At 46.6% G+C, this 22783-nt stretch overlaps 1 protein-coding gene across 1 annotated transcript in view; it reads left to right on the top strand.

Moving 5' to 3' along the window:
• Positions 1–407: 407 nt before the first annotated feature.
• The window catches only part of LOC134601446 (beta-1,3-galactosyltransferase 2-like), a 54355-nt gene continuing 31979 nt past the window's right edge, over positions 408–22783 (top strand). The window contains exon 1 of the mRNA XM_063445935.1: positions 408–554. The gene's annotated coding sequence lies outside the window, so the exon portion shown is untranslated. The remainder of the gene's footprint in view (positions 555–22783) is intronic.

Here is a 22783-nt window from a genome sequence, read left to right as displayed (position 1 = left end):
ACATCATAGCATTAGAGAATTTTTAAAAAGCACCCCAGCTAAAAAAAACTAGATTTTTTTTAATAAGAGTTACTGAGGCTCAGTTGCATTACTAGTTACTCAGTTACTCGGTTACTAGTGTTGACTAGTAAGGGTTAACACTAGTAGTTTATCAAATGTAATTGAAAATAAAGGCAAGAAAATCAAACAGAGGAAAACTAAAGACAGAAAGTAGGAGGGAGCTATATTTTAAAGGACTACTACCCCTGTGGCTTTGGGACATGTATTAATTCTTTCCACCAGCTGGTGGCTCAACTCAGTACATTTTAGCAATTTGTGAATTATTCAAACAGCTGTGAAACAGACTCCCCCTCTCCTGACACAAGGTAACACGGTGAGGCATCTCGTATATCTGGGTTTTCCTGGAATTGGATGTTAAATGCCTGGAGGTATTTTCCTTGTGAACTGCACACCTTGAAAGAGCAACCCACAGATGAGACCATGATGGATTCAAGGTGCAAGATAACTTTCTAACAGGTTAGAAATTAAAGAATGAAAGGAGCATGTTTATAAAGGTCAGTCACCATCAACATATTGTAATTATATTGTAACATTTTAATGTGTTGAATATTATGATTATCAGGACAGGCTGAGACAGTGCTGGGTTTATATATAATATACAGAGACCTCCTGACTGCAGATTATCAGGACAGGCTGAGACAGTGCTGGGTTTATATATAATATACAGAGACCTCCTGACTGCAGATTATCAGGACAGGCTCAGACAGTGCTGGGTTTATATATAATATACAGAGACCTCCTGACTGCAGATTATCAGGACAGGCTCAGACAGTGCTGGGTTTATATATAATATACAGAGACCTCCTGACTGCAGATTATCAGGACAGGCTCAGACAGTGCTGGGTTTATATATAATATACAGAGACCTCCTGACTGCAGATTATCAGGACAGGCTCAGACAGTGCTAGGTTTATATATATATAATACACAGAGACCTCCTGACTGCAGATTATCAGGACAGGTTCAGACAGTGCTGAGTGTATATATAATATACAGAGACCTCCTAACAGCAGATTATCAGGACAGGCTGAGACAGTGCTGGGTTTATATATAATATACAGAGACCTCCTGACTGCAGATTATCAGGACAGGCTCAGACAGTGCTGGGTTTACATATAATATACAGAGACCTCCTGACTGCAGATTATCAGGACAGGCTCAGACAGTGCTGGGTTTATATCTAATGTCCTCCAGATTCTCCATGTGCCTCATTCCCTATGTCTCACCCTTCCCTGGTCTGTCCATGTGTCTCATTCCCCACAGCCCCTCCATGTGTCTCATTTCCCCCCAAGACCCTCCATGTCTTATTCACTCCCTAGCTTCTCCATGTGTCTCATTCTCCCCCTCCCAGATCCTCCATGTGTCTCATTCCCTATGTCTCACCCTTCCCTGGTCTGTCCATGTGTCTCATTCCCCACAGCCCCTCCATGTGTCTCATTTCCCCCCAAGACCCTCCATGTCTTATTCACTCCCTAGCTTCTCCATGTGTCTCATTCTCCCCCTCCCAGATCCTCCATGTGTCTCATTCCCTATGTCTCACCCTTCCCTGGTCTGTCCATGTGTCTCATTCCCCCCTGCCCCTCCATGTGTCTCATTCTCCCCCTCCCAGATCCTCCATGTGTCTCATTCCCCATGTCTCACCCTTCCCTGCTCTGTCCATGTGTCTCATTCCCCCCCAGTTCGTCTCACCGGTTTCCTGAAATCCACTTGCTGTGCCGATTTGCAGTTTTACCTTATTTGTTTGTAAGTGCATTTGCCCATTAAATTGTCTCTTATCTTACAAGATTGCACTATCTTTACATCAATTGAATATATATATATATATATATCGCAAGATATCTATTGGGACAAGACAACACTGCTGGATATATAACCCTATGGGGTGATATGCCTATTATTTACTATTATCTTGTGAGTGCTCTACCACCATTCTCCTGCACTTTTTTGTAAGCTGTATTACACTATATTTGTGGGGTTTTTTGTTCAAGTTTGACGCACAGGAACAGAAGGGTTGAGGGTCCTGCTCAACGAGCTTACATGGTAGAGGGAGTGGGGTAAAGTGACACAAAAGGTAAGGGAAGTATTAGGGAAGTAGATTGGTAGATTAGTAGATTAGTATTAAATGAAGACGTGGTGTGGGTTTTTTATGACAGTTGCAGTAGATAAATCATTTGTGGGCCATTAACAGTTTCATTGATCCGCTTTTGTGAAAAAATTAGTTTTTAATGATTTTCTTTGAAGGAGTGGACACTGGGTGTATTCACCTAGACGAGACATATTTGTGTATTAGTGAGGATAGATAGGTGGGAGTAGCATTATGCAAAGATTTAAAAGCAAGAACCAGAATTTTATATTGAGCCTTACAGGGGCGGACTGAGAACCCTCAGGGCCCCCGGGCAAAATAAATCAAGGGCCCCCTTACAGGCCCCACCCATACTCCGCAGCAAGCGCCACCCATATCCCGCCTCCATGCACCGCCTCCAGCCACACCCTACACAATCTTTAGACACAAGGAACAAAAGTGCAATAATCCCTTCGAGGCCCCAGTAGAGACTACAATTGAGGGCTAATGGGCCATGGTCTTTCTAGCAGAGGCTATCTCAGTGTCCTTTAGAGAGTGTGTTAGAAAGAATCCCCTCCAGGCCCTATTAGAGACTACAATGGAGTCTAATAGGCTTGGAAGGGGGTCTTTCTAACAGAGGCCATTTCAGTGTCCCTGCTGGAAACAGTCGCCTCCAGGCCCCAGTAGAGACTACAATTGAGGGCTAATGGGCCATGGAGGGGGGGAGCATTCTAGCAGAGGCTATCTCAGTGTCCTTTAGAGAGTGTGTTAGAAAGAATTTCCTCCAGGTCCCATTAGAGACTACAATGGAGTCTAATGGGGCCTGGAGGGGGGTCTCTCCAACACTCTGGTTCCTATTCACAATATAGCAACACAACATAGCTCGCTGATACCTAGGCCAAGTTGGCTCCTCTTACCTTAATTACTGTTGCTGGGTGGCAGGCTGTGGGCTTGCTGGCAGGCTGTGGGCTTGCTGGCTACTGCTGGCAGGCTGTGGGCTTGCTGGCTACTGCCGGCAGGCTGTGGGCTTGCTGGCTGCCGCTGGCAGGCTGTTGGCTTGCTGGCTGTGGCTTGCTGGCTGGCAGGCTGTGGCTTGCTGGCTGTGGTTGGCAGGCTGTGGGCTTGCTGGCTGTAAGCCTAACTGGTGGCCTGTGGGCTGGCTGGCTACTGGCCAGCCTGTGGGCTGGCTGGCCGGCCTGTGGGCTGGCTGGCTGGCTGGCCGGCCTGTGGGCTGGCTGGCTTGCTGGCTACTGGGGCACTTGTAGATTATTTAAAGAAATAATACATGCACAATAACCACTACTGCTCTGTGTAGTCGTTATGGTGCCAGGAGGGCCGGGCCCCCCTTTCAGAGTAAGTAGTCAAACCGTTTAAGAACAGTTTGACAACTTACCTGGGGTCTGCTGGGATATGAGGCTGTAGTAGGGTATAGGAGCAGTGGTGCAATGTGTAAGGGGTGCAGTGTGTGTGAAAGGTTCAGTGTGTGTGAGGGGGTGTAGTGTGTGAATGTGTAGGGTGTGTGGGGCAATGTGTGTATGAGGGGGCTGTGTATGTGTGTGGCAATGTTAGTATGGGGGGCTGTGTGTGTATGGGTGGGCAGTGTATGTGTGTGTGTGTGTGAGGCAATGTGTGTAAATGTGTATGGTGTGTGTGGGTGTATGGAGGCAGTGTGTTTATGGGGCTAGAGTTCACTCTCACCACTGCGACCACCAGGAATCCCTAGTCCGAGTTTACTCTCGCAAGAGCCGTAACGTTGCCGTGGTAACCACAGCAACGATCTGTGCTCGTGCAAGAAGGACCCAGAGGAGCTGAAGGGTGAGCTCCCGGGTCCTCTCTTCCTCCCTCCCCTGCCCGCACGGTGCCTGCGGACAGGGGAGGGGGCAATTGCCCTCCTCTTACTCCCCCCTCCCCCTCTTCTTACCCCCTTCTTACTCTCCCCCTCTTCTTACTCCCCCCTCCCCCTCTTCTTACTCCCCCTTCTTACTCTTCCCCTCTTCTTACTTCCCCCTCCCCCTCTTCTTACTCCTCCCTCTTCTTACTTCCCCCTCTTCTTACCCCCTCCCCCCTCTTCTTACCCCCTACCCCCTCTTCTTACTCCCCATTCCCCCTCTTCTTGCCCCCCTCTTCTTACCCCCCCTCTTCTTACTCCCCCCTCCCCCTCTTCTTACTCCCCCTCCCCTTCTTCTTACTCCCCCTTCCTCTTTTTACTCCCCCTTCCTCTTTTTACTCCCCCCCTCCCTTCTTACTCCCCCCTCCCCCTCTTCTTACCCCCTCCTCTCTTCTTACTCCCCCCTCCCTCTCCCTTCTTACCCCCCTCCCTCCCTTCTTACCCCCCTCCCTCTCTTCTTACCCCCCTCTCTCTCTCTTCTTACCCCCCTCTCTCTCTCTTCTTACCCCCCTCTCTCTTCTTACCACTTCCCTTTCTCTTCTTACCCCCCTCTCTCTTCTTACCCCCCTCCCTCTCTCTTCTTACCCCCCTCCTTTCTCTTCTTACCCCTCCCTTTATCTTCTTACCCCCTCCCTTTATCTTCTTACCCCCTCCCTTTATCTTCTTACCCCCCTCCCTCTTTCTTCTTACCCCCCTCCCTCTTTCTTCTTACCCCCTCCCTCTTTCTTCTTACCCCCCTCCCTCTTTCTTCTTACCCCCTCCCTCTTTCTTCTTACCCCCTCCCTTTCTCTTCTTACCCCTCTTTCTTCTTACCCCCTCCCTCTTTTTACCCCCCTCCCTCCTTCTTCTTACCCCCCAGCCCTCTCTGTTCTTACCCCCCCCTCCCTCTCTGTTCTTACCCCCCTCCCCTCTTTGTTCTTACCCCCCTCCCTCTTTGTTCTTACCCCATCCCTCTTTGTTCTTACCCCATCCCTCTTTGTTCTTACCCCATCCCTCTTTGTTCTTACCCCCATCCCTCTTTGTTCTTACCCCCATCCCTCTTTGTTCTTACCCCCCCTCCCTCCCTCTCTGTTCTTACCCCCCTCCCTCCCTCTCTGTTCTTACCCCCCTCCCTCTTTGTTCTTACCACCCCCCTCCCTCCCTCTTTGTTCTTAACCCCCTCCCTCTCTCTTTGTTCTTACCCCCCCTCCCTCTTTGTTCTTACCCCCTCCCCCCCCCTTTGTTCTCACCCCCTCCCCTGTAGCGTGGCCGAGCTGCACTCCGGTCCGCAGTGCCCGGCCGGAGTGATAGGAAGGTGCACACTGAGTGTGCACCTTTCTGTCAGTCCGGCCGGGTACAGGAAACAAACTCCTGTTTCCTGTACCCGGCCGGACTGACAGGAAGGTGCACACTCAGTGTGCACCTTCCTATCACTCCGGCCGGGCACAGCGGACCGGAGTGCAGCTCGGCCACGCTACAGGGGAGGGTAGGTGAGAAGCTGCAGCCGCCTGAGGCTCTTAAGAGAGCGCTCAGGCGGCTGCAGCATTTAAAGGGGCGGCCAGGCCCCCTGATGGCGGGCCCCACTCCCGGCCGGGCCCTCAGACCATGTCCGAAGTGCCCGACCGGTCAGTCCGCCCCTGGAGCCTTATATCTTACAGGACTGACAGAGGGGTGAGACGTGGGAGTTGTGGGGGGACAGGAAGATGAGCCTCGCCGGTGCATTCATTATAGACTGCAATAGGGCAAGTTCAGGGCCGGGCTGGCCCACCGGGATACTGGGAAATTTCCTGGTGGGCCGTCGGCACCTGGGGCCAGGCAGGCAGCCATCAGAGCTCCCCCTGTGGCCGCCAGCACACAGGTAGCAATTCTGTGTGTCAGTGTGAGTGTATGTGTGTGTCTGTCTGTGTCATTGTGTGTGTGTGTGTGTCTGTGTCATTGTGTGTGTGTGTGTGTGTCATGGTGTGTCTGTCTGTGTGTCATGGTGTGTGTGTGTGTGTGTGTGTGTGTCTCTGTCTGTGTCATGGTGTGTGTGTGTGTGTGTCTCTGTGTCATGCAATGTGTGTCTGTGTCATTGTGTCTGTCTGTGTCATGGTGTGTGTGTGTGTGTCTCTGTCTGTCATGGTGTGTGTCTGTCTGTCATACAATGTGTGTCTGTGTCATTGTGTGGGTTGTCTGTCATGTAATGTGTGTCTGTCTGTGTCACGGTCTGTCTGTCATGATGTGTGTGTGTGTTTGTCATGGTGTGTGTGTGTGTCTGTCTGTGTCATGTAATGTGTGTCTGTGTCACGGTCTCTCTGTGTCGTGGTGTGTGTGTGTCTGTGTGTCATGGTGTGTGTGTATGTCTCTGTCATGTAATCTGTGTCTGTCACTGTGTGAGTGTGTCTGTGTTATGGTGTGTGTGTGTGTGTGTGTCAAGGTGTGTGTGTGTCTTTTTTAAGGTGTGTGTCTGTCATGGTATGTGTGTGTCTCTGTCATGGTGTGTCTGTCTGTCATGGTGTGTCTGTGTTTCTGTCTGTGTCACGGTGTGTGTGTGTGTTTCTGTCTGTGTCACAGTGTGTGTGTGTGTGTGTGTGTGTGTCTGTCATGGTATGTGTGTGTGTATGTGTGTTTTTACTCACCTTTTTTTCCCCCACTCACCTTTTTTCCCCAGGGCCTCGACTGGCCCTGCCTCTATGGCTGAGATCATCAAGCTTGATGATCTCAGCCAATCCACATTGACACAGGAAGCACCTCTAGTGACCGTCTGAGTGTCTGTCACTAGGAAGCTATGTAAACACTGCCTTTTCTCTAAAAAGTCAGTGTTTACATTGAAAAGCCTGCAGGGACAGGCTATAGACACCAGAACCACTACATTAAGCTGTGTGTGTGTGCATGCCTGCTAGTGAGTGGGCTTGCTTGTGTGTGTGTGTGTGTGTGTCTGTGCGTGCCTGCTACTGTGAGCTTGTGTTTTTATGTCAATGACCTTATGTATATCAGTGAGATTGTTTGTCTATGAGGCTGTTTATCAATTTGCTTGTGTCAGTGAGATTGTCTGTGTCTGCCTGTGAGTATGCTTACTGTATAATTAAAAATTTTACTCTGAAAGGAACAATATTTTATATTGGAAAAAGATATATATATATATATATATATATATCAATCATCTAGTGTGGCAAGACCTAGCCTTACATATTACATGCGACAATATATGGCGCAATGACTTATGGGGCAGGCATATATTTATTTTCCAGGGCTGCTTTGGAATCCCCAGTCCGGCCCTGGTCAAGTTAGAAGCACATGAGACCACAGAGAAGCGGATTGAAGGAGAGGTCGGAGTCAAAGAGAACACCTAGGCAGTGAGCCTGCGTTGTGGAGCTGATGGTAGCAGTGCACCATTAACAACAGTAGCAAGACCAGAAGTTCTGTTTTGGACACACTGAGCTTAAGGAAGTGGGCAGCCATCCAGTTAGAAATAACAGAGAAGCAGTCAGAGACACTAGTCAAGAGAGGCGGGGAGAGATTAGGGCAGGACAGATAGATTTGTGTGTCATCCGCATAGAAGTGATATTGAAAGCCAAAGGAGCTGATATATACAGAACTAAGCATATTTCAATGGTTTTATATATATATGTGTGTGTGTGTGTGTGTGTGTGTATACATACATTAGGAGATCAGAAGGGTTGTTAAGGGGGAGCTGCAATCATCTCCTCAGAAACCACAGAATGTCACAAGTCATGATTTTATGCTTAATTGTGCTTATTTGTCAGACAGTCGAAACTAGACTAAAAGTTAAAAAGCATAATATGAAAGTAAAAAACAGACTGGACATCCGGTCATCTTAGTAGCTTGAGCCTGGGGTCAAGGTACCGATCATATATATATGTATATATAAAATTTGAGAAATCTGGCACTCTACCCAAAAAATGTCAATGTAATGATGTACCTCAATAGACCAGGGTGCTTCCCAGCGCTCAATATATATCAACCCCAGAAATGATGAGAGCACATGAGAGCACTCACTGGATTTGGTGAAAAATGTATACAGTGTCTTCAAATTCGCAAAAAATAAATCAACGCCAGCAACTTGCTAAAGACCATATTGTACGCCGCCAACACCCAGATATACTTCTCCTCCCCTGACCTCTCCCCTGCTGTCCAACAACGTGTCAGCAATTGCCTCTCTTCTGTCTCTGATTGGATGTCCTCCCGCTTTCTGAAACTCAATCTCTCTAAAATTGAGTTTCTTATTTTTCCTCCTCATAACACTGATCCTCCTCCTTCACTCTCCCTGCAGGTTGACGGTACCTGCCTCACCCCATCCTTTCAAGCTCGCTGTCTTGGTGTCATTTTTGATCCTGGCCTCACCTTTGTTTCCCTTATGTCCAGTCTGTTGCTAAAACCTGTCGATTCCATCTTAAAAACATTGCCCGCATACGCCCCTTTCTTAAGCAGGATGCTGCCAAGGAGCTTGTTCATGCTCCAGTAATCTCTCGCATTGATTACTGTAATTCCCTCCTAATTGGTCTCCCTAGAAGCCGTACTGCCCCCCTACAATCTGTGGTGAATGCTGCTGCCAGGCTGATATTTCTCTCCTCTCACACTCTCCCCTCTGTCGCTCCTTACACTGGCTTCCTGTCCCCTACAGGTGTCAATTTAAAATACTAACCCCTTACCTATAAAGCCCTAACCAACCATAGCCCCTCTTACATTTCTTCACTGATTCATAGTTACTGCCTCAATAAGTAACCAGTAACGAACCTCATGCTAAAGATTTGCATTAACAATGAAACAGCTGTCCATGGGTGGTTCACTGGCTTTGCATCTTTTCCTAAGTTGTGTTTCAAAGCTGTGCCCTGGGCCCCCTCCCTGTATCTAATTGATTTCCCTAGCTCCTCATTGTGTCTCTAATCCCCCCCCCCCCCACCAGCCCCTCCATGTGTCTCATTTCCTCCACCCCTCAATGTGTCTCAGTCTCCACAGTTTATGTGTATCAAGATCCTCAATGTCTCATTAACCCCCTAGCTCCTCCATGTGTCTCAGTAACCCCCTCCCAGCTCCTCCATGTGTCTAATTCCCCATGTCTCATTGCAATCCCCTAATCTGTCCATGTGTCTCATTCTCCCCCCAGCCCCACCATGTGTCTCATTCTACACCCAGCCCCTCCATGTGTCTCATTCTACACCCAGCCCCTCCATGTGTCTCATTCTACACCCAGCCCCTCCATGTGTCTCATTCTACACCCAGCCCCTCCATGTGTCTCATTCTACCTCCAGCCCCTCCATGTGTCTCATTCTCCCTCCAGTCCCTCCATGTGTCTCATTCTTCCACTTCCAGCTACTCCACATGTCTCATATCCCCCATGTGTCTCCTTTCTTCCCCCTAGTCCCTCCATGTGTCTTCTCCCCTCCTATGTGTCTCTCCTCTATCCCCCTCATAACCATGTAGTGTGGCCAAGTGGACTGCGGTACTCTCATTGAACATTTCCTGTCATACTACACTCCGCTCGGCCATGCTACATGCAGTGACTGGCAGGAGCGGAGCACTGTGCTGTGCACTCCCCTCCTGCTGGTCTTCCGGCGAACGCGCGCTCCGCGGCACCAGCCCTAAAGTTGTGCCAGTCGCAGGGGTAAACAGTGCGGTTGGGGCCCCTATAGTGATGGACCGGATCACAGCTGAGACCCATGCTGCCATGGTAGTTACACCACTGGCTATGTACACACTTAGACAATGACACACTACTATACACACACTCATTCAGACCACATAAACACACTGCTGCACATACACCATAGTACACGTGCAGTATATTGAATACATTTAAGACAAATTGTATATGGATATACATACATCAAATGTACAAACAAAACAACAAAATTTCGTTTATAGTAACAACAATGTAATTACTTAATTATATTGTTTTTTCCTAGTGTAGTTAAAATGAGAAATGAGAAATATTTCTCATGTGATTCTATAATTTAGGGGGAGAGAAAAAGAAAAGGGGAATAAAGGGGGGATAAGAGAGTAGGGGTACGGGAGATGAAAGGGAGTGGTTTCTGATGGTATAGCATATCCTTTTAGATTATTCTAGAAATTTTCTCTGTGTTAATTGCTCTTGACTGGGCTAGTTCTCCATCCTGACCTGGCTTGTTATTTGTTGTACAAAAACAAAGACTAGGAGAGCTCTGAGACCAGGCAAAAAGCTCAGAGTAACTCGATAGCTTGCCCTTCGGTTAATCAGTGCTCAGATCTCAAATTAGTTTTTGCTACACCATTTGTATATTAGACTGACTCTGCCCATAAGGGAAGTCCAGATCTGAAATGCAAGCAAGTTCCCTCTGCACAAGTGATCAGGGGCGTATTAGCCGCGAGGCAAACAAGGCATTTGCCTTGGGCGGCATTTTCCAGGGGGCGGCAAAAAATGCCGCCCCCAAATGCCCAGGGCAAATGTCTTGTTAGCCTTGCGGCTAACAGACATGCTGGGCTGGTTGCTGGGCGGCCGGCGAGGGAGCTCTTCCCCTGAGCTCTCTGCTCAGCTCCCTCGCGCGCCGCCCGCAGAGTGAGACTGGGAGCCGGAATATGACGTCATATTCCGGCTCCGCCTCCCAGCCTCACTCTGCGGGCGGCGCGCGAGGGAGCTGAGCAGAGAGCTCAGGGGAAGAGCTCCCTCGCCGGCCGCCCAGCCTGCCCGCCAGTGCCGCCCTGCAGCCACTGGACCACCAGGGAATGGGAGAACCCCCCCCACCCCCAGCATTCCCAAAGGTAAGGAGGCTGGGGGGGGGGAGTAAATGATAAATAAAAAAAAATGTGTTCATGTGAGTGTGTGTGTGTGTGTGTGTCTCTGACTGTGTGTGTCTGATAGTGTGTGTGTCTGATAGTGTGTGTGTCTGTTAGTGTGTGTGTCTGTGACTGTGTGTGTTAGTGTGTGTGTGTCTGTTAGTGTGTGTGTGTCTGTGACTGTGTGTGTGTGTGTGTCTGTTAGTGTGTGTGTCCGAAAGTGTGTGTCTGTTAGTGTGTGTGTGTCCGACTGTGTGTGTCTGTTAGTGTGTGTGTGTCCGACTGTGTGTGTGTCTCACTGTGTGTGTCTGTTAGTGTGTGTGTCCGACTGTGTGTGCTTGTTAGTGTGTGTCCGACTGTGTGTGTTTGTTAGTGTGTGTCCCACTGTGTGTGTTTGTTAGTGTGTGTGTGTCCGACTGTGTGTGTTTGTTAGTGTGTGTGTCTTAGTGTGTGTGTGTCCGACTGTGTGTGTTTGTTAGTGTGTGTGTGTCCGACTGTGTGTGTCTGACTGTGTGTGTCTGTTAGCTAGTGTATGCGTATCTGTCAGTGAATGTGTGTGTATTTAGAAGGCGGGGCAGGGGGGAAGGGGTGGGTGGGGGTGGCGCGCGCGCGGGGGGGGGGGGGGTGTCTGAGTTTTGTCCTGCCTAGGGCAGCACAAAACCAAGATACACCACTGCAAGTGATACCAAAACCGCAGACAAGTGTTTCGGACTTCTTTAGGCCTCGTCAGCAAAGTGCAGTGTGTATAATAGCGTGCATATAATAGGTGTAGTGTACATTAGAGTGCGTGTTTAATAGGTCTGGTGTTTATTATAATATTGTGAAAAGACACAGTAACAATCTTCCGAGTAACTGGTATGATTAAATGGCTCGAACGTCAATCATGGAAGCATATCCATTAAATACCCTGGGGCATTTTTATTAATCTCCTGGGATCAAGTATCGGTAATAGGTTTGAGAAACTGATACTGTAATAGTGTTGGGGGTTTAAGAGCTGGTTTCTATAATATACTGGAGAGCAAAGTTTACTATTATTTATGTTTGAGGGAATAAAACATATTTTTTTTTTCTTTTGTAATCTGAGTGGTGGGATTGGGGGAATGACAAATAAAATAATAGAGAAACTGTTTTCCTGCTAATCCTTACTGTCCTTACTGTCCGTTGTTTTCCTGCTAATCCTTACCCTTTGCAATGAGAGGGGGTAATAAACAATAATGTCTACCCACTAATGTTCACTAATGTGGTCTTTTACTTACTCCTCACCCATGCTTGGTGGGAGAGGGTTTCTAAAATATAATTCTCAGTCCAAATGACACCCTTAATACAAAGAGGGAGCCTCTAGCTCCTTCCATTAACATCCTAGGGAATGTCCATTTCCTTGGCATCTAAAATATTAATACTGCCACTCAATTATACATGTTGTAATTTACACCATAACAAGGGATGCCCAACCAACAGAATGTGTCCACTTAATAAATGCAAACCCCTTGAAGCTACTAATATAGAAACAAAGAGAGAAAAGGGATCGGGGCGGATAAAACATTGGTACCTCACAATCCAAACTTTTCCAGGGCTAGGAAGCAACCCAAAAGTAAGGAACTAATAAAACATAACCTTTAATGTTAATAAAAATAGATATGTAGAGTATACAACTCGTAATTAATCATAAAACGCTAGCCGGCGTCAGACTAACAATACCATCGAATAATAAGAAAAAAAGAGAAGAAAAAATAGAAACCAAATAATAAATCCAATGAATATTAGTGAATAAAATAAATAAATTGAACAGAGACTACTGGATACAAAACAACCAAGTTAGCGAAGCAGAAAATTACAGTGAGCTGCTCCGGTAGAAAAATAGAATTAAACAAACAAACAAAAAATACTAACATTTAGTGGAAACAAATGTAGCTAGAGTGGGAATGAATAAGTATCTATACGAGATAAACTCCTAAGAAATAGGAGATTTAAACCACAGACAAGCATTACTCGTCTCCCCTGGAAGAGCCAATACTTGGCGAAACGCGTTATGGGACATTTAGTGCAGTGGTTGGCTGAGAGATTAGGGATGATGCTGCAGCTTACTATGACTTTATAGATACAGCCACCACTCTATGGTTTTATTATTTATTTTTTCATTTATTTCTATCTACTTTTTCTATTAGTCAACTATCTGGTTGTGGCAGGAATGGGTAGGGTTTAGAATTTTTTAAGGGGTGCCCTCAAAGGCACATTAGGGAATTATTTGTAGCTACTGATTTTCCCTTCCCCCTGATTACGATTTACCTTCCCCGCTCGATGCGCTCCATTTATTAGGAGTTTATCTCGTATAGATACTTATTCATTCTCACTCTAGCGTCTATTTTTCTTCTCTTTTTTTTCTTATTATTGGATGGTATTGTTAGCCTGACGCCGGCTAGCGTTTTATGATTCATTTTGAGTTGTATATCTTCGTTTCTATCTTTCTATCCAAGTAGGGGTTAACCCCCACGTTATTGAAGCAACCTGACATACTCTCTCTGGCTAAACTAGTCTTGCTACTCTTGAAGCTACTGGTCCAGAGTAGACCTGGCCTGAAAATACAAAGAATCGTTTTATTTTTATTTTTTTTATTTTTTTTTGTGCAGGTAGCATCAGCAAACACCATGACAGCCTACATAGAGTCATACAGGCAAAACAGTGGCATGAGTAATTGCACAGTTTTTGTGTTTTTTGAGCAAGCGTAACGTTACTGGTGTGTCGCTGTATAGTAACATAGGCCTTGATTTAATAAGCTTTCCATATGATTCAATTCTATTACATAAACTTTACAAATAATCTATTTATAAAAATTCCCATAGACATTAAAGCCGACTTCTGTAGACAAATCATTTGAAAAGTGTTTTTTTTTTTTTTTAACAACAGTATTGAATCATTTAGAAAGCGTATTAACCCCTTAAGGACATCGCTTCAGAAGCTTGTCTTACGCTTAATGACACAAGCAATTTTTGCATTTTCTTGCTGTTTGCGTTCAACTGCAATTTGCATCTCTCTCGTTTATTGCACCGACACATATTATATACTGTTTTTTAGAGGACAGAAAGGGCTTTAATTTGATGTAACATATATATATATATATATATATATATATATATATATATATATATATATATATATATATATATATACAATAAACAATACACAAGATCCAGCTCACTCTCCTATCTACTAAACAGCAACTTCAATGTTAACAGATTTTATTAGTTTTTAAAAGGTTTTATTTAAAAACACCTAATCTAGGCAAAAAATAATGGGGATTTAGTTACATTATATGATCATACATTGCATAAGCCTGCCACAACGTCAATGTACACCATGGTTGGCAGGTCCTACTCTCACAGTCTAATGTCTGCTCTTATGAGATTAACCCACTTACTTGGGGAAAAAATTCCATCTGAGGCTCTCTGCAGTACAAGGCTAAATAGGGACCTGAGATGAGGCACCTGTGACAGGGAGGGGTGCAAAACCAAGGAGTTGGCTAGACTCCCAAATAGATATATATATATATGGAACATGGGGGGGTGGTTGCACTCACCTGAACATGCTTAAATGGGGTGCCGCTGGGGGCCATATTATACAATAAACAATACACAAGATCCAGCGCACTCTCCTATCTACTAAACAGCAACTTCAATGTTGACAGATTTTATTAGTTTTTAAAAGGTTTTATTTAAAAACACCTTATCTAGGCAAAAAATAATGGGGATTTAGTTACATAATATGATCATACATCGCAAAAGCCTGCCGCAACGTCAATGTACCCCATCTTTGGCAGGTCCTACTCTCACAGTCTAATGTCTGCTCTTATGAGATTAACCCACTTACTTGGGAAAAAAATTCCATCTGAGGCTCTCTGCAGTACAAGACTAAATAGGGATCTGAGATGAGGCACCTGTGACAGGGAGGGGTGCAAAACCAATGAGTTGGCTAGACTCCCAAATATATATATATATATATATATGGAACATGGGGGGGTGGTCCCTATTTAGCCTTGTACTGCAGAGAGCCTCTGTTGCTTTAAATACTCCAGGATGCAGGAAGTAATGCAAAAACCCTTTATTGGACACACTACAGGTAGCTGGGTTAAAAACTAAAATACAATCTTATCTCTAAAAAGTCCACTTGTGCATGGATGGAATTTAACGCGTTTCTGCAAAGCCTTTTTCAAAGGTTCATCCTGCATCTTCTTCTTCTTTGGTTGTTTAAATAACCCCGGAGTTGGCGCTCTTTTCGTCCGTCGGGCGTTTTCATATCCACCTTCCGGTGGAGCAACAGAAACCAAGGACCACGGAGGTGATTCAGCTTGGAGTTTGACTACCATGTGCATTCATCTGATATACTTCTAGTCTGAGCCAGCTTTCATTAAGTGGCTCATGACCATGTGAGTGTAACCAAATATTATTCAAAGTTACATCCAGCTGCTACGTTATTACCCCATGTTTCCATTCTCCCTGTTTTTATATTTATAGGAGTGGTTTTAACATTTCAACGTGCAATAAGGGTAACAGGACTTCCAATGCATATGTCATCGTCATGGGTCTTTGTCAATTATGTAAAGACAGTGACAGTGCTGCTTTAAGATAATCTACATAGCTGTGGCTGCATGTATGGACTTTTTGAAAAAAATCCCTTTAAAGGGGTGCTTTTTTTTTTAATTTTAGGGCACTTTTTCTTTTCTTTTTTTTTTAAAAAAGTGTTTAGTTTTTTCAAATTGTGACATTTAAAATTATTTTTTATAAAAAATAAACAAATAAGAAAGCCCAGTTTATACAGGGTTATTCACTAAAGAATTAAAGGTGAATTCAAAGTGAAATTCATATTTAAAGGGACACTCCGGACCCCTAAAGCACTTTAACTTCCTGAAAAGCTTTATGTATTAAGAGTGTGTCCTATTTTTTTTAATTTTGCAAAAAGTGCAGATTTCAATAGAATTTGCCATTTTTATAAATAAACCTGGTTACACCCCATTACTTTCCAGCAGACAACCAGTCCCATTACTTCCTGCTTTGGTTAGCTCAGTGGAGCTAAACTCAAGAGGCAGCAATTGCCCAGAACACCTGCCTTATAAAGACTTCTCTTTGAGCTGCATTGGGAATGCTGTGATTGGACAGCTTCAGAAAGACTGGGCGGGGTTAGAAGAGGAGAGCTGACAAAGGCTACAGACAAGAGATCTGCAACTTTTACAAGCTGTTTTTAGATACACCCTCAATGAAAATCATTATTAAATGCATGCATGTTTTTTTTTTTTTTTTTAATTCTTTATTTTGAAGATTTTGTTGTTACGGGGAGGGGGTACAGAAGAGAAAGAAGGGGAGTAATTTTCGTAAGGTAAATCAGGGTATACATACAATGTTTCGACATTGTACTCTGATAGGTCAATTCAGTCTAGTTATCGTGCGTCGGGAGGGCTGTTTTATGTCGTTAGCTGGTTGATGTCTTGTTTATACTCATCGGTACATGGTCACCTTGTCGGTCTCGCAGTTGGGGTGGGGGCACGAGGATGTTGTGCAGTAGGTGATGTATCAGCCAGGGATCCCATATCTTGTTGTGGTGGTGGGTGGTGTCATGTAAAAGGGCTGAGAGTTTGTCCATTTCCATTGCCTCTTTTATTTTTTGTATCGTCGTTGCCAGAGTGGGGGGGTTTTGATTACCCCACTGTTCTGCTATTGCACGTCTGGCAGCCAGCGCTATCTTCGCTAGTAATTTGTTTTGGGATCTGAGCAGTGAGGCGTAGGGTTTGGAGAGTAGCCATATCCAGGGGTCCATGGGAATGTCCGTGTGTAGGACTTGGGATGTCAAGTTGGTTACGGCTGTCCATAATTGGGATATGTGTGGGCATGCCCACCATTGATGGATGTAGGTGCCTTGGGCTCCGCAGCCCTTCCAGCATGTATCTGTGGTGGAGCAGCCCATTTGTTTCATTTGTAGGGGTGTTAGGTACCAGCGGTGGAGCGTTTTATATGCCTGCTCCTTGTGGTTTACGCATATCGTGAGGGAGGCTGTTGCTTCCCATATGCTCACCCAGTCCGAGGGGTCGGTCGGTGGGCCTATGTCTCTTTCCCATGTTCTGGTGTAGGAGATTGCGTCTGTCTGGGAGGTGGAGTTTAGTTGGAGGTAGATGGAGGAGATTTGACTTTTGTGTACTGGTTTGTGTATGCAGTTGTGTTCGAATTGGGTAAGTTTGGTGGTTGCTGCGGCCTTGTGAGTGGGGTTAGAGAGAAAGCTGCGGATTTGTATATATCTGAATTGGTCGTGGGTGGTCAGTGGGGTTTGTCTGGGCAGGTCTGGAAATTGGATTAGTTGGTTGGCTCTGAAGAAGTGAAAGAAGCGGGAGAGGCCATTGTCTTCATAGTGTGCGAAGTCTCTGGGTGTCATCCCAGGGGGGAATTGTTTGTTGCGTAGGATTGGGGTGAGTGGGGAAGGTTTGTTGATGAGATGCATGCATGTTTTTATTGTGGAATATCTTCTAAACTCGATTTCATTTATTTTATATTTGTGGAGTGTCCTTTTTAAGGTCAAAATAATCGAACTGAAAAAAGTCAGCTATGCTTTACATTCAGTTACTCTGACCTTAAAGGAACACTATAGGGTCAGGAACACAAACATGTATTCCTGACCCTATAGTGCAAAACCCACCATATAGGTGGCTTGCCCCTCCCTTACCCCCCTTAAAAGCATCAAAAACGTACCTATATACAAGCGCCGTGTGGGTCTGTCAGCACTGGCCCAGCCCCTTGGGGGAAAGCACTGGATTGGCTAAAATCAGCAAGAGGGTGGGGCCAAACACCGTTTTGGCCAATCAGCACCTCTTCATAAAGATGCATTGAATTAATGCATCTCTGTGAGGAAAGTCCAGCGTCCCCATGCAGAGCGTGGGGACGCTGAACGGCAGGGCTGCTTACTGTGCAGCACTGAGCCAGGAAGCACCTCCTGTGGCCATCTAAGGAGTGGCTACTTGAAGGTGTCCCTAGGGACAACGTAAACACTGCCTTTTCTCATCAGAACAAATACATTAAGCTTTAGTTGTTCTGGTGACTATAGTGTCTCTTTAAATTTGAAATTTACTTTGAATTCACCTTGAATTCTCATTTAATAATATTTTAGTTATACTTAGTTTTAGAGTTTTGCAAAAACAATGGATGTGACATCAGTGAAGTGTAGCTGATACCCCTTCAGGCACAGTGAGCACGGGGTCCACATCTGGACTACCTATTTAACCTAGTGAGAGGTTATGAGAAACTCAGTAGCTTGCCCTTCGCTAAATCCCGCTCAGGTCTCAAATAGTTTTTGTGCCATTACAGAGAAATCTCGCTCCATAGCATTTCAGACTTATCCCACCTCTAGGCATATCAGACTTATCCCACCTCTAGGCATATCAGACTTATCCCACCTCTAGGCATATCAGACTGTTCCCACCTCTAGGCATATCAGACTGATCCCAGCTCTAGGCATATCAGACTGATCCCAGCTCTAGGCATATCAGACTGATCCCAGCTCTAGGCATATCAGACTGATCCCAGCTCTAGGCATATCAGACTGATCCCAGCTCTAGGCATATCAGACTGATCCCAGCTCTAGGCATATCAGACTGATCCCAGCTCTAGGCATATCAGACTGATCCCAGCTCTAGGCATATCAGACTGATCCCAGCTCTAGGCATATCAGACTGGTCCCAGCTCTAGGCATATCAGACTGGTCCCAGCTCTAGGCATATCAGACTGGTCCCAGCTCTAGGCATATCAGACTGGTCCCAGCTCTAGGCATATCAGACTGGTCCCAGCTCTAGGCATATCAGACTGGTCCCAGCTCTAGGCATATCAGACTGGTCCCAGCTCTAGGCATATCAGACTGGTCCCAGCTCTAGGCATATCAGACTGGTCCCAGCTCTAGGCATATCAGACTGGTCCCAGCTCTAGGCATATCAGACTGGTCCCAGCTCTAGGCATATCAGACTGGTCCCAGCTCTAGGCATATCAGACTGGTCCCAGCTCTAGGCATATCAGACTGGTCCCAGCTCTAGGCATATCAGACTGGTCCCAGCTCTAGGCATATCAGACTGGTCCCAGCTCTAGGCATATCAGACTGGTCCCAGCTCTAGGCATATCAGACTGGTCCCAGCTCTAGGCATATCAGACTGGTCCCAGCTCTAGGCATATCAGACTGATCCCAGCTCTAGGCATATCAGACTGGTCCCACCTCTAGGCATATCAGACTGATCCCAGCTCTAGGCATATCAGACTGATCCCAGCTTTAGGCATATCAGACTGATCCCAGCTTTAGGCATATCAGACTGGTCCCAGCTCTAGGCATATCAGACTGGTCCCAGCTCTAGGCATATCAGACTGGTCCCAGCTCTAGGCATATCAGACTGGTCCCAGCTCTAGGCATATCAGACTGGTCCCAGCTCTAGGCATATCAGACTGGTCCCAGCTCTAGGCATATCAGACTGATCCCAGGTCTAGGCATATCAGACTGATCCCAGGTCTAGGCATATCAGACTGATCCCAGGTCTAGGCATATCAGACTGATCCCAGGTCTAGGCATATCAGACTGATCCCAGGTCTAGGCATATCAGACTGATCCCAGGTCTAGGCATATCAGACTGATCCCAGCTCTAGGCATATCAGACTGATCCCAGCTCTAGGCATATCAGACTGATCCCAGCTCTAGGCATATCAGACTGGTCCCAGCTCTAGGCATATCAGACTGGTCCCAGCTCTAGGCATATCAGACTGGTCCCAGCTCTAGGCATATCAGACTGGTCCCAGCTCTAGGCATATCAGACTGATCCCAGCTCTAGGCATATCAGACTGATCCCAGCTCTAGGCATATCAGACTGATCCCAGCTCTAGGCATATCAGACTGATCCCAGCTCTAGGCATATCAGACTGATCCCAGCTCTAGGCATATCAGACTGATCCCAGCTCTAGGCATATCAGACTGATCCTACATAAAGTGTCCACTTTATGCCAGATAATGTAAACCTAGGATTGCACAAATGAATCCATTTCACAAAAGAGTAACATTGTCTCAAACAATAATAGTCAAAGGAATATCCAGAGTAATTATTAAATAGAATCTAGGTGCTATGTCTTCGAGGGCATCTAATTATCAAAGTGCTAACAAAGTTCTGACACTGCCTTTGAGAGCACTTAAAGGTACACACCAGGCACACAGACCACTTCAGCTCATTAAAGTGGTCTAGGTGCTGGGACCCTTTGGCACTTCCAAAGAACTGCTATGTTTATATTGCAGCTCTAAGTCTGCCCTCTGTGGCTGTCTAACCGACAGCCACTAGAGGGCTTCCAGAATCCAAACTGACTATTGGTCCGTTTTCTGACGCTGGACGTCCTCACTGTTATTTATGGCCCCCACCCGCCGCTCAGAGGTGGGGGCCAGGGGAGAGGACAATAGGTCCCCCCCATTGCTATTTAGGGCCCCCACCCGCCGCTCAGGGGTGGGAGGACAATAGGTCCCCCCCTCATTGCTATTAAGGGCCCCCACCCACTCAGGGGTGGGAGGACAATAGGTCCCCCCCTCATTGCTATTTAGGGCCCCCACCCGCTCAGGGGTGGAAGGACAATAGGTCCCCCCCTCATTGCTATTTAGGGCCCCCACCCGTCGCTCAGGGGTGGGAGGACAATAGGTCCCCCCCTCATTGCTATTTAGGGCCCCCACCCACTCAGGGGTGGAAGGAAAATAGGTCCCCCCCTCATTGCTATTTAGGGCCCCCACCCGCTCAGGGGTGGAAGGACAATAGGTCCCCCCCTCATTGCTATTTAGGGCCCCCACCCGCCGCTCAGGGGTGGGAGGACAATAGGTCCCCCCCTCATTGCTATTTAGGGCCCCCACCCGCTCAGGGGTGGAAGGACAATAGGTCCCCCCCTCATTGCTATTTAGGGCCCCCACCCGCCGCTCAGGGGTGGGAGGTCAATAGGTCCCCCCCTCATTGCTATTTAGGGCCCCCACCCGGCGCTCAGGAGTGGGGGCCGGGGAGAAGACAATAGGTCCCCCCCTCATTGTTTTTATGGTCACCACTCGCCACTCAGGGGAGGGGGCCAGGGAGAGGACAATAGGTCCCCCCGCTCATTGTTTTTATGAGATCCCTGTTGCTATATTAGTGTCGTATACGTGGTTAACTGTTACTTCACGCCTGTGAACAAGGTTATATCTCAATATACAAGATTGTGTTAGCATAAGTGTTACGACACTCACCGCCAGGGAGATGAAGCCGCCGTTTAGTGAATAATCCCCTTTCTCTAGAAATGCAGTTTTAATCCAGCCGATCGTCAAACTCCCGAACGGAGCATACGAACGCAGCAACTCCCGATCAGCAATTCAGTCGAACTCCTTCCACAGCTAGAAATAACGAAAAGTACTGTCCCAATAATAAATCCCTCCACAAACGAGACCAAGCTCCGTCTTGAAGGTCAAACAGGAATGTGTTTAATGGGGGCTACCTGCCCGGTATTTATGCGGGTCTCCACAAGGTGGACACTCCCCTAGGGGACCTTGTGGAAGACTGTACAATATATTGGACAGTAGCCAATCGCAGTGGCTTCAACATAAGCCCTTCCCATCTTACCCATAAATCCTTCTTCTCTATCCCGGAGACAATTAGGAAGAAACCTAATTAGCTCCCAGGATAGAGACAATCGCCATTTTAAAATACAGTAGGAAAAATACAATAAAATGCATAACTTGAGAAATACCGAATGTATAGGGTTCGTGTAATGTATCCCTCTAGCGCTCAGATCCGATGTACCTAGTTCAATCGCCATGGAATCAAAGTCTTTCACAAGTCCTTCGGTATACGAATGACTCCATGGGACGGCTATCTGGGTAAAGTCCATACGAATGATATAAACTCCCGAACTGACCGGTGTTCGTACGCCTCGACGAAATAGAAGGCGGGCGGCGACTTCCAGCGGTGTTCGGCAGATAAAGTATCCGGTTTTAGTTCCATAGGATTTGCACCGAACACCGCTGATTCTCCTTGTGTCCCAAAATGGCCGCCGCCTCATGGTCGGCATACGAACGACGACCACCCGTACGAATGGAATGGAGAGGTGTCTGCGGTTAACTGCAACGTTCTAATTGAGGCCAATAGGTTAACTAGCAGCACACTCCTCTCCTGGGTGGCCGTCCGTTCGGTAGTTTCAATCGGTACTTGAGGAAACACACAAACAGGGGCATACGGACAGGAAATCCAGCTAAATGAAGGCAAACAGACGAACCAGCAATATAAGTCTATACAGATGGATCTGTCACAATAAGTATCTGAGACCAGGCATATCAGGTGTGGGATTCTTTGGAGTAGGCTGTTGCATGTTATGTGAAGCAGACATAATGCTCATTGGTAGAGCTTGCAAAACTACAGGCTAATATACAAAGCTAAACAGTTGCTAGGCTAGCATGAATAGTAAAAACAGTATGCTTTTGTGCACGAATATAAGATAATCATGGTGTGCCTGCATGAAAAGCTTTAAAGCTAGGTATCAAAATAAAGGGTAAAGATAACGAAGACAAAAACATTTGAGATTGAGACATGCTGATAATTGAGTAGTACCACCTATAGGAGTTCTACTGGCTACAGATTATGTATGCTTAATAGTGTGCTTAGCATTATTTAAGGAGAACAGGGAAACAGAGCCCATTACTCTCCATGGTTTATACTGAGTCCTGTGGTCATCCAATGCCTGTTGCCAGCGGGCCATGCTGAGGCGGGTGATCAGGGTCTTCAGGACCATCACGGGCTGTATATCTCATAGCTGTCCACCAGCTCCCACCGTTATATACTCTCCTCACTGCGTTCAGACTGAGTCTTCGAGGTTCCATAGACCGCCAGGCTGGACCGCCTGGGTGCTGGAGCCGCATGCAGGTAGGTGAGGTCGGCAAGATCTCCATCTGGCAGGGTTTCTCCATGTGTGAGCCCTGTGAGTTGGCTTCTTCACTGGTGCAGGCTGCGTGCTCTTTTTTGCTCTCAGTCTAGGAGAGGTACA

This window comes from Pelobates fuscus, chromosome 3, assembly GCF_036172605.1.
Source record: "Pelobates fuscus isolate aPelFus1 chromosome 3, aPelFus1.pri, whole genome shotgun sequence".
NCBI classification, from domain to species: domain Eukaryota; kingdom Metazoa; phylum Chordata; class Amphibia; order Anura; family Pelobatidae; genus Pelobates; species Pelobates fuscus.
Note: the sequence above shows the minus strand (reverse complement) of the source record. Positions and strands in the feature narration are given on the sequence as shown.